This window comes from Schistocerca americana, chromosome 10 (genome assembly GCF_021461395.2).
Source record: "Schistocerca americana isolate TAMUIC-IGC-003095 chromosome 10, iqSchAmer2.1, whole genome shotgun sequence".
Taxonomy (NCBI): domain Eukaryota; kingdom Metazoa; phylum Arthropoda; class Insecta; order Orthoptera; family Acrididae; genus Schistocerca; species Schistocerca americana.
The window spans coordinates 121498411-121511071 of record NC_060128.1 but is presented as its reverse complement, the minus strand read 5'-3'; positions in this window follow the sequence as shown (position 1 = coordinate 121511071).

Genomic DNA, 12661 nt, shown 5'->3' with positions numbered 1-12661 from the left:
AGCAGATTGACGGTGACCAACTTTTAACAGAACTTGATTAATTTTCACACACATTAAAATAATAACAAGCATAAAAATAACTTAACTTGGTTCTGGATGCTATTTACAATTGACAATCTGAAGTTCCTTTGGTCTTGGTACGTTAATCTTCTTCTCACATATCTCTGATGCTTGACAAAGTGTCTATACGTTTCTCTTCATGGCTATGTACAATAATATGGTAATCTTATTAGGCGCAGACTGAAACTTGACTACAGACTAATGCAGACTGGTACAGACAAATGCAGACTGACTAATCGGAGGTCTGTACACTCGTTATAATACCTCGAGCGTTCAGGTATCACTGCGCGAGTGTGATCCGCGAGGAGAAAAGGTTCTACGTTAGCAGGAATCTCATTGGCTGCGTTACATATTAATACGCGGATCGTCGGAAGCAGAATTTGGTCCGTCTCTAAGACAGCGCCATCACATACTGCGGAGATGGACGAGCGCTGCGCCTGCGCTGTTGTGCTTAGTGGGGTGCGCTCTATTGGGAAAGTTGTGTACGCTCTGACTACGCGGAACTATGTACACAACACACGGAATAATGTAGATAGAGCGGTAAAAGTTAACACACATGCTTGAAATGACATGGGGTTTTATTAGAACAAACAAAAAAAAACCACCCCATATTGCTAGATGCATGAAAGATCTCTTGCGCGCGTCGTTTGGTGGTGATTGTGTGCTCAGCCGCCACTTTCGTCGTGCTTGGCCTCCCATCTCCCCACACCTCAGTGCGTGCGATTATTGGCTTTGGGGTTACCTGAAGTCGCAAGTGTATCGTGATCGACAGACATCTCTAGGGATGCTGAGAGACAACATCCGACGCCATTGCCTCACCATAACTCCGGACATGCTTTACAGTGCTGTTCACAACATTATTCCTCGACTACAGCTATTTTTGAGGAATGATGGTGGACATAGTGAGCATTTCCTGTAAAGAACATCATCTTTGCTTTGTCTTACTTTCTTATGCTAATTATTGCTATTCTGATCAGATGAAGCACCATCTGTCGGACATTTTTTGAACGTTTGTATTTTTTGCTTCTAATAAAACCCCATGTCATTGCAACCATGTGTGTCAATTTGTACCTCTCTATCTACATTATTCCATGATTTATTCAGTTTTCAAATTTATACTGACTTTTTGATCACCCGGTAGGTAATTTCTAGGCTAAGGAATGTGATACTTAAGGTGTTGTTGGCATTTAAATTTGTGACCTTTACCTTTGATTTTACTTTGTATTCACCCTGTGACTGCCGACCAAAAATCGGCCACAGTTCTAAGTTAGTACACCATGTCAGCTGCAAATACTGTATGATGGATGTTAGGAAATCGCCTGCATTGAATTTTTGTTTATTGTCCAATTTGCAAAAATGTATGTTCTGCTAGACACATGTTCTGGTAAAATTCGTAGCATATGCCCGTTTACCACCTTACCGTAGTATTATTTTGCAAGTCTTCAGCTGTGATACACTTGCTTTTATGTTTCACATATATTTTTGGATAGTTGAGCTGAACCTGTGGATAGCGAGTAGAATTTTGTGGAGCTTAGGTATTTCGAGTGGTTTGTTATTCATTGATTAAGTTTCGTACTTCGACAGTGTTTATTGACGTTTTCTCCTCTACGTTTCTAAATACTGCGTCCTTTTGTGTTGCTGTGGCTTGAACGCACGTTTCACTGCAAAATTTACGTCTTTAATGAGCTTTCGACTGTCATTTGTTTACTACATTCTTTTATTTTGACTTACGCGGAATTTGAACCTATTCCGTTTGTTTTTATTCTCTCTCTCCCTCTCTCTCTCTTTCTTTCGACACACACACACACACACACACACACACACACACACACACAAAACAGCTCACAGTACTTAGAAAACGTGAGTAAACACTAAAAAAAAATGTGAAACGCATTCGATGAATAACGAATTACTCGAAACTTTTCGCCATTATACAGAACAATAATTTGTGTACTTGCAAAAAGTTGGATCCATCCTTAATTCAGTATCATTTTCCTGCGAGCATGGGAACTGAGCTCAAAGCTCCGATTTAACCTGTGATTATTATGAAGAAAATAAAAAAGATAAAAAAGTAAGAAAAATGTATACTACGAGGGTTGACTGAAAAGTAATGCCTCCACCTTCGCAACTGTTCAACAGTTGGCAGCATTGGTATGCGGCAGGTACTGGCTTGTTGCGTAGCCTCTTCTCTACAGCTCCAGTTGGCGGGAAGCCTTAGCACTGAACAGTTGTGTTGTTACTGTTGTGTTTGCTGAAGAGCCAACACCGTGTTACCAGTGGAGGCCGAAATGGACGCGTTTTAGCTCACGCAGGCTGGTGTGAGGAGGGAAGATCTATACTGACGTGAGGTCTGGAACATGAAAAGTAATTAGAATTCAGAAAGCGGACGTAATTAGTTTGATACTTAACTTTAATCCATTAATGATGAACGTCGCTCTTAACGGTACATGATTCACAATATTATCTGTTCAGGATAGTAACTGAATATGGCGTCTTTCTAGGTCGTAGCAAATGACGTAGCTGAGGGGTATGCTAAACTGTCGTCTCTACAATTGAGATCGAGTGAACCATCGCTAGCAAAGTCGGCTGTACAGCTGGGGCGAGTGCTAGGGAGTCTAGACTAGACCTTTCGTGTGGCGGCACTCGGTCTGCAATCACTGATAGTGGCGACACGCGGGTCCGACGTATACTAATGGACCGCGGCCGATTTAAAGGCTACCACCTAGCAAGTGTGGTGTCTGGCGGTGACACCACAGTTACAGTGTAAAGTATGAAACCCTGCGCAGACGGTCGGCCAATGCCATTTACGCAACGTGCAGTCATTGAGTTCTTGACAGCAGAACGCGTCATCCCAAAGGAGGTTCATCAGAGAATGAAAGCAGTTTATGGTGACTGTGTTAATGTGAGTACTGTGCGTCGTAAGTTTAAACATGTTGAGGCGGGAACATCTGACATGCGTGACAAACAAGGAGTTGGACGTCTTGTGACAGCAACCACCAAGTTTCACAAGCAGAATGATGACAGATTGATTCAGGACGATCGTCGTATCACTCAGAGAGAAACTGCGAGCACATACGGCATTTCACAAGAACGTTTGGGTCATATTATTGCTTTGCTTGGCAATCGGAAGATCTGTGCACCATGGGTACCCCGGATGCTGACTACTAAAATGAAAGCGCGCAGACTTGAAATTTGCACCGTCTGACTTCTATCTGTTCACGATAATGAAAGACGATCTTCGGGGACATCATTATGCTTCTGATGAAGCCGTTGAGAGAACTGTGAGACTGTGGTTGCGGAAACAAGTGTGTCGACTTCTTCCGTGACGGCTTCAGAAAAATTGTTCATCGTTGGCAGAAATGTATCCCGAGATTATGTGGAAAAGTGAATATTAGTACTTAAAGATCACATTCTAAGGATTATTTCTGCGTTTGGTTTATTAAAACATTCCCATCTAAGCCCAAATAACGAAGGTAGAGGCATTAATTTTCGTTCAGCCCTCATATATGTACCTACACGTACTTCTCCACACAGTTGCGACAAAAGTGCAAATGTGTCTCATACATTTTGATACTTTATACAGGTGTGGAAGGAGTACCTGCTCAGCAGGCACGAGGATATAGGCGTTTGAAAGGTTTTTAAAATGAAATAGTTAAATAAACTAATTTCTGACACCTTGGAATAGACTGGTGCGCAAACTTTTTTACAATAAATATGTCACTGCCAAGTAATATAGTTGGATGAAACTTGGACCATATATAGAAAAAACTGCTTATAGTATAGTATAGGTGCCAACTGACAGCAGTAAGCATTGGAACGATCAGACATGACACTTTTATTCATCACATTTATCACCTTTTTTTGCCTGTTACGGTACTCATCGCTTCTTCGGTTTTCCTTGACTTCTTCTCCTAAGGGCTTAAATCTTATTATGTAAACAGATAATCTTTCTGTACTCATTCTTTCAAGACACTGATTTTATTTTCTCCTATTTTCTTGTATTCTTTTGAGGTTGTTAAATATACTCAGTTCTTCCCTAACTTTGGAATTCCCAAATGTGTCGACTCTTACGCACCCCTTTAATGCTCTTAGAAACTTACTTAATGTTTACTTACAACCCACGATTCATTTTCATGAAGGGGCGTCGAACTGCCAATCCTTTATAATATTTCAATCTCGTGTCCTTCCTCGTTTTATTTTTGAGACGTCTGTTTATAGTTCCACACATATTCGGAAACCGTGTGCTTTCTGCTCTGTGTCTTCGTGATACTCATACATGACGTCTCAATCTAAGTAGCTGAAATATTTGACATGTTCCATTACTCTGTTGTTGATCACAATTTTTGTCGATATACGACTTTCAGTAAAAGTCCGTAGTTACACTGAACGATCCTGTTGGACAACGCTGGACATAGCTCATATGGCGAGATGAGCGAAAACTTAATGCAACCAGCAACATTCTCGAAAGTGATCGTTTTCATGATCCAGGTGTTATACAATGAAGAGGCATAATTCATTGGCGTACTGATTTCCAAATTGTTGAATACGGTACACCCACCAGCCTTTAAGGGCTGCATTCGGCTCCAACTTCATTTCTAGGGTTTCTTACCTCATTCTGGACCCTGGGTCACGTAGGGAACCCTTGGAATGAATTCGCTGACAGCCTGGTCAAACGGGCTGCCAACGAACGGACTGTTGAGATCGGTATTCCGGAAACAGACCACTGGTCGGTATTAAACCCTTTTTTTAGGAATATGGACTACGGAATGGCACACTCTGACTTCACGAAACGAACTATGAGTAAAAAAGAAGACTACGAATGTGTGGAGGTCCTCCATGCAGGCCACTCGTAAGTAATCTACAGACCTTTCCTGACTCCACATAGGCCTTATTTGGTTGACTCATGGTCATCTGCTTTGTAGCGAGAACCCATGCCACTGTTGTTGGGACGTCCGTTTGACGGTGTCCACATTTTGCTGGACTGTCCCAGCCTAGTCGCCCTACAGCGATCTCCCTGACTCGCTGCTCGCATCTCGTGGTCGTGCGGTAGCGTTCTCGCTTCCCACGCCCGGGTTCCCGGGTTCGATTCCCGGCGAGGTCAGGGATTTTCTCTGCCTCGTGATGGCTGGGTGTTGTGTGTTGTCCTTAGGTTAGTTAGGTTTAAGTAGTTCTAAGTTCTAGGGGACTGATGACCATAGATGTTAAGTCCCATAGTGCTCAGAGCCATTTGAACCCTGACTCGCTACCTATGGTGTTAGGAGACGATGCCCCCAGCGGCTGACTTCGTTTTATGTTTTACTCTTGAAGGGGGCTTTTACCACATTATATAAGGGAGGTCCACCTATTCTTATCGGCCCCTCTGAGCGGATTGCAGAACACTGCGTTGCCTGCTCTGCCCAGACCGGGCTTAGTGGTACAGGGTCTGTTAGAGTTGTTCATCTTTCGTCTCTGTGTGTCTTCTCTCTCCCTGCCCTTGTTGCTAGTCTTCCCTCTGGTAAGTGTTGGGGGATGTTTGCCCCCCTCCCCCGCATGCACTCTGCTTTCGGGGGCTTCCGGCTGCTCCCTAGACAGGGCACCTTTCCTGCCTTTCTTCCTCTATCTCCCTATCTTCTCTTCGCCCATTATCTCGCCTTCCTTGACCTTTAGTAGTAGACATTGGTATTTTCTTCCACTGGGTTTTTCGCGGTAGGCTATATCTGATCTACTGTCATGTATGCCTGTGTGTTCGAAGAAAAAGGGACTGATGAGCAAGTAGTTTGGTCCTTTTGATAATCCAGCCGCACTAAACTTACCTCAGTCGAATACAGAGCCCTGCTAGGATGACTTTGCTCCCTGTCTGTCCGACCCATTTCTTCCAGGAACGGATAGAGATATCAAGTTGAATTTTATGTCAAATACTGAGGTCTGTGGTGCTTTGGCGGTGTAAAAAATTGAAGGTTGTAAGTCAACGCAAGGAAAAGATACGGCCATTAATATCACACGCTTCGATGCTCACAAATTCGCTCATCGAAACCTACAGGGGACTTACCGTTGTAGAATCATGAAAATCGTCACGAGAGAAGGTTTCACGCCCAAGTAAAGAAAAAAAATCCCCAAAACTGTTAACTTTCAACTGCTATCACAAAATTTGCCATTTGTAGTGTATCTCTCTGTTCTTCTGTTAAAACCCCTTTTCCTCAACAGCGGGCAGTGAACAAAGTGAGATGTATGTTCAATACTTAGGTCTACGGTCCCTTGGTGATGTAAAAAATTTAACGTTATAGGTAAATGCAGTTTTGTCACATATTTTGGTACCCTCAAACTCCCTCATAAAACCCGTACATGAACTATGTATGTACGAGGGCCACTTCAAAAGAAATGCTCACTACTTTTGTAAAAATACATTTTTCATTCTGCATGTGTGAAAGTTTTACAGTGTGTAGATACATCCTTCCCACTTGATTTCTAAATTAGTTTAACCTTTTCCCGTGAGTGGCGCCGTCTCAGCATGTCTTCAAGATGGCTGCTACACTTGACGTTCTTCAGAAGCACCGTGCTGTCATAGAATTCCTGAGGTGTGAAAACGAGACAGTGGGAAACATCCACAAGAGGTTGAGAAAGGTGTATGGAGATGCTGCTGCCGATCGCAGTACAGTTAGACGGTGGGCAAGCAGGTTACGTGATGAAAGCGGGCACGGCAATATTGAGGATTGTCCTCGCAGCGGCAGGCCTCGTACTGCAAACACTCCAGACAATGTGCAGAGATTTAACGAATTGGTGACTGCTGACAGACGCGTCACAGTAAACGAATAGTCACGCTACGTTGGGATAGAGGAAGGAAGTGTTTGCAGAATACTGAACATTTTAAAAGAAACATGATGCGGCCTAATAACCTAGAAGATTTTAACTTCAGTTAACTTCAATACTGAAAGTGTTGGCGTTAAAAAAGGTTTGTGCCAGGTGGGTCGCAGGATGTTGACTCTGGCTCACAAAGAAACAAGAAAAACGGTATGCAGCGAACTTTTGGAACAGTAGACAATAGTGAAGATGAATTTCTTGGAAGAATCGTGACAGCTGATGAAACATGGCTTCCTCATATTTCACCAGAGACGAAGAGGCAATCAATGGAGTGGCATAATGCAAATTCACCCAAGAAAAAAAATTAAAAACCACACCTTCTGCTAGAAGAGTTATAGCTACGCTGTTTTTCGATTCCGAAGGACTCTTGCTCGTGGACATCATGCCAAGTGGAACCACCATAAATTCTAATGCATATGTGACGACACTGAAGAAACTTCAAGATCGATTGAGTCGTGTTCGACCACATCGGCAAAAGCAGGATGTTTTGCTGTTGCACGGCAATGCACGGCCACATGTCAGTGAAAAAACCATGGAAGCGATCACAAAACTCGGATGGACAACACTGAAACACCCGCCTCAGAGTCCTGACTAGGCTTCATGTGACTATCATCTCTGTGGGAACTGAAAGACTCTCTTCGTGGAACAAGGTTTGAAGATGAAGACTCCCTTGTGCACGCTGCCAAACAGTGACTCCAACAGGTTGGTCCAGAATTTTTCCGTGCGCTTATACAGGCGCTGGTTCCAAGATGGCGTAAGGCAGATGAGAGGAATAGAAATTATGTGGATAGCTGAAAATATTGTCCCTAACGGATGTGTCTACACGCTGTAAAACTCTCAAACATGTAGAATAAGAGATGGATTTAAAAAAAAATAGTGTGCGTTTCTTTTGGAGTGACCCTCGTACATAATTAAGTTTGTGCAAAACGGTCAGAGCGCAACCTCATCAAATCGCGCAGGGGGAGGAGCTTTGGAAACAAGAGGATAATCGGAAAACGGACCGGTCTGCCCATTTCCTCGACTTAAGCGCTATTGGGCGTATGTGGGAGACGTATTTCAGCACGTCCACATACACCAGCGACCAAACAGTTGTCAATCGCGCTGATGGAGAAATGCAACCCCCTACCACGAGAACTCCGGACCAACGCAGCAGTCAGCATGGGAGCTCGTTGCAGAGGATGCACTGCTGTCCATGGTGACCACACACCCTGTAAATAACAAATGGTTCTAATGGCTCTGAGCACTATCGGACTTAACATCTCAGGTCATCAGTCCCCTAGGACTTAGAACTACTTAAACCTGACTAACCTAAGCACATCACACACATCCATGACCGAGGCAGAATTCGAACCTGCGACCGCAGCGGTCACACAGTTCCAGACTGAAGTGCATAGAACCGCACGGCCACTAACGGCCGGCTGTAAATAACAGTGTCCCACTTTCTGTAATGTCCAGGGGACCATAATAAATCGCGCTGCGTGTAAATACTGTACTGCAGGAGGCGCTATTAATATGCACCAAGATTCATCCAACTACGTTACTTGGCAGTGACGTATCATGCGGAAGTTGCTTCCCTCCTAAAGTTTACCAGTGCTCGTAGGGACTCGCCCAGGATGGAGTCTGCGGGTGGCTAGAGAAATAGGAAGACCAGTATTTTAAACATAGCTGCGCAACAGCAACGGTTCCACGTAATAAGATTAAAAACAGCCGACCAGTTGCAATGGATAAATTAATCTTTACCTAGGTTTCGACAGATTTAAATCTATCTTCTTCAGAAGGCGGCAGTATTACATTAATATGGATTCGCTTGTGAGCTCTGCAACTTCCATGCACTAATTTTTATTTACATGACAAACCCTATTTTCAGGGCTATATTTTATTTTGGACTAATGGATCTATGCAGATATTTGTAAAAACGACAATGACATATCATTCCATATTAATGTAATACTGCCGCCTTCTGAAGAAGATAGATTTAAATCTGTCGAAACCTAGGTAAAGATTGCTTTATCCATTGCAACTGGTCGGCTGTTTTTAATCTTATTATACACTCCGGGAAATGGAAAACAGAACACATTGACACCGGTGTGTCAGACCCACCATACTTGCTCCGGACACTGCGAGAGGGCTGTACAAGCAATGATCACACGCACGGCACAGCGGACACACCAGGAACCGCGGTGTAGGCCGTCGAATGGCGCTAGCTGCGCAGCATTTGTGCACCGCCGCCGTCAGTGTCAGCCAGTTTGCCATCGCATACGGAGCTCCATCGCAGTCTTTAACACTGGTAGCATGCCGCGACAGCGTGGACGTGAACCGTATGTGCAGTTGACGGACTTTGAGCGAGGGCGTATAGTGGGCATGCGGGAGGCCGGGTGGACGTACCGCCGAATTGCTCAATACGTGGGGCGTGAGGTCTCCACAGTACATCGATGTTGTCGCCAGTGGTCGGCGGAAGGTGCACGTGCCCGTCGACCTGGGACCGGACCGCAGCGACGCACGGATGCACGCCAAGACCGTAGGATCCTACGCAGTGCCGTAGGGGACCGCACCGCCACTTCCCAGCAAATTAGGGACACTGTTGCTCCTGGGGTATCGGCGAGGACCATTCGCAACCGTCTCCATGAAGCTGGGCTACGGTCCCGCACACCGTTAGGCCGTCTTCCGCTCACGCCCCAACATCGTGCAGCCCGCCTCCAGTGGTGTCGCGACAGGCGTGAATGGAGGGACGAATGGAGACGTGTCGTCTTCAGCGATGAGAGTCGCTTCCGCCTTGGTGCCAATGATGGTCGTATGCGTGTTTGGCGCCGTGCAGGTGAGCGCCACAATCAGGACTGCATACGACCGAGGCACACAGGGCCAACACCCGGCATCATGGTGTGGGGAGCGATCTCCTACACTGGCCGTACACCACTGGTGATCGTCGAGGGGACACTGAAAAGTGCACGGTACATCCAAACCGTCATCGAACCCATCGTTCTACCATTCCTAGACCGGCAAGGGAACGTGCTGTTCCAACAGGACAATGCACGTCCGCATGTATCCCGTGCCACCCAACGTGCTCTAGAAGGCGTAAGTCAACTACCCTGGCCAGCAAGATCTCCGGATCTGTCCCCCATTGAGCATGTTTGGGACTGGATGAAGCGTCGTCTCACGCGGTCTGCACGTCCAGCACGAACGCTGGTCCAACTGAGGCGCCAGGTGGAAATGGCATGGCAAGCCGTTCCACAGGACTACATCCAGCATCTCTACGATCGTCTCCATGGGAGAATAGCAGCCTGCATTGCTGCGAAAGGTGGATATACACTGTACTAGTGCCGACATTATGCATGCTCTGTTGCCTGAGTCTATGTGCCTGTGGTTCTGTCAGTGTGATCATGTGATGTATCTGACCCCAGGAATGTGTCAATAAAGTTTCCCCTTCCTGGGACAATGAATTCACGGTGTTCTTATTTCAATTTCCAGGAGTGTATGAAATAGGATGAGATAGGAGACGTTTCGCGTCTGACATGTCTGAAGTAGATGGTAACCGTTGAAGAAGGGCAGAGCCCAGAGACATACGAACTAAGCCATCTGCCCGATAAAGGGTCTAACGCACAGATTGTGTGTGTGTGTGTGTGTGTGTGTGTGTGTGTGAGAGAGAGAGAGAGAGAGAGAGAGAGAGAGCGAGCGCATGTGCTCTGCACTCCAAGGAGCAGCCGGCAGACGGCAGCCAACATGTGATGCTGCTCAAATATCTCCAATTGGCTCCACACGGTGTCGCGTGCGGTTGCTTTTTTTTATAGATTACTGGGAATACCAGCATAGCAGAGCCGCCGCTAGCTTGTGTTCGTCCTACAGTAACAGGTGTCAAGGAGCTCTTCCTCTGTAGAACGACGGATACGTGCCCTCCCAGCGGCATGATGAAGGAGGTATCGGGAATCATCAGTCCACGCAGCGTTCTGCCACTGCACCGACGTCCTGTGCCGATGGTCACGTACCTATTTCAGTAGTAGTTGACGATGATGTGGTGTTAACATCGGCAAATGCTTGGGTCGTCGTGCAGTTCCTAAATGATCGTACCCAGCCTCTGGACCATTACAATCTGCGCTCGCTCAAACTCAGTTAGATCGCGTGCCTTCCTCGTTCTACACACGGACAGCAGGCTCACTGATATTAGGTGCACCATGCGTGTGTCTGACTGTCATCCCAAGCTATCGTCTGGGCGGGCTTATGTCGATAGCAGGTCGGTGGCCATAATGTTCTGGCCGCTCAGTTTGCATCTCCGTTGTGGTTACTCCTACGGTACGGCTGTCTGAGACACGCAAGCCATCTCATCTCGATACGGTTCGTGGTTACCGATTACAGTGGGTTTCAAGACCTAAAGGGGTCGTTGGCGTCAGTGAGTGCAGGTTATTCTCAACCAGTTTCACCAAGCTAACACTGCGTGGGGTACGTCGCAAACGTCCATTGCTCAAGGCGTCGCATCGAGCTGCACGTCTTCGGTGGGACAAACTGGACTGTGATAAACTTCCTGGCCGATTAAAACTGTGTGCCGGACCGAGACTGGAACTCGGGACCTTTGCCGTTCGCGGGCAAGTGCTCTAATATCTGAGCTACCCATGCGTGACTCATGACCCTATCTCACAGGTTCAGTTCTGCCAGTAACTCGTCTCCTACCTTTCAAACTTCACAGAAGCTGTTCTGCGAGCCTTGGAGAACTAGCACTCCTGGAAGAAAGGATATTGCGGGGACATGACTTTGTCAAATCCTGGGGGATGTTTTCCGAATGAGATTTTCACTCGGCAATGGAGTGTACGCTGGTATGAGACCTCCTGGCCGATTAAAGCTGTGTGTCGGACCGAGGCTCGAACTCGGGACGTTTGCCTTTAGCGGGAAGTGCTTGGGTAGCTCAGATGGGAGAGCAATAGCTGGTGAAAGGCATATGTCCCGAGTCCCGGTCCGACACACAGTTTTAATCTGCCAGGAAGTTTCATATCAGCGCACATTCCGCTGCAGAGTGAAAATCTCATTCTGGACATTAACAGGTCACAAATGATGCAAGCGTCAAGGGCAGCTACTGGCCAACGATTCGTTTAATCTGGAACGTGTGAAGGATTTAAGTTACGCCCGAAATAGTTCTGCCCTGATATGGTGTGTTTTTCGTGCAATGACTTGGTCTATCCATTCACCTTACTATGAACATTAACCTTGGTGTTTATCCCGACAATTTCCGTGACAAAGTGTTGACCTTTTTTCTACATCTTCGTGATGAGTTTACTATTTATACTGCAGTATTCCAAGATGACAACAGCCACGTAAAAAAGGTTGCACGGATACGCTCCTGGTGCGACGAACAATTCGACACCCTATCGCACGTCACCTGGCCCGCTAAATCACCCCATCGTAATCTCAAAGAGGATATCTGGAACGTTTTTGAACAACGGATGAGTCGTAGCAATATGCTGGGTCTGCGGGATGTAATGAACAACAAATACCTTTAGCTCTATGTGGCATACCTCAACACACTTGTGGATACTCCTCCTAGTGGAACTGATCTTACGGTGACGTCTCCCCGAAGTGGTTAATTTATTGTCTGGCGTGCTTGTGATGGCACAACTACTTGGAGTTCAATAAAATGATACGTAAACAACCTATACTCTACCAGTCCAACACCTACCTGAACAACGTCGGTCTTCATAGGATGAAACTTCTCAACTGTGCATTTCGACTCCGCCGTGTTCTACATTGACGTCTTCTCACTGTGTCCCAGTTCCGTTGGCAC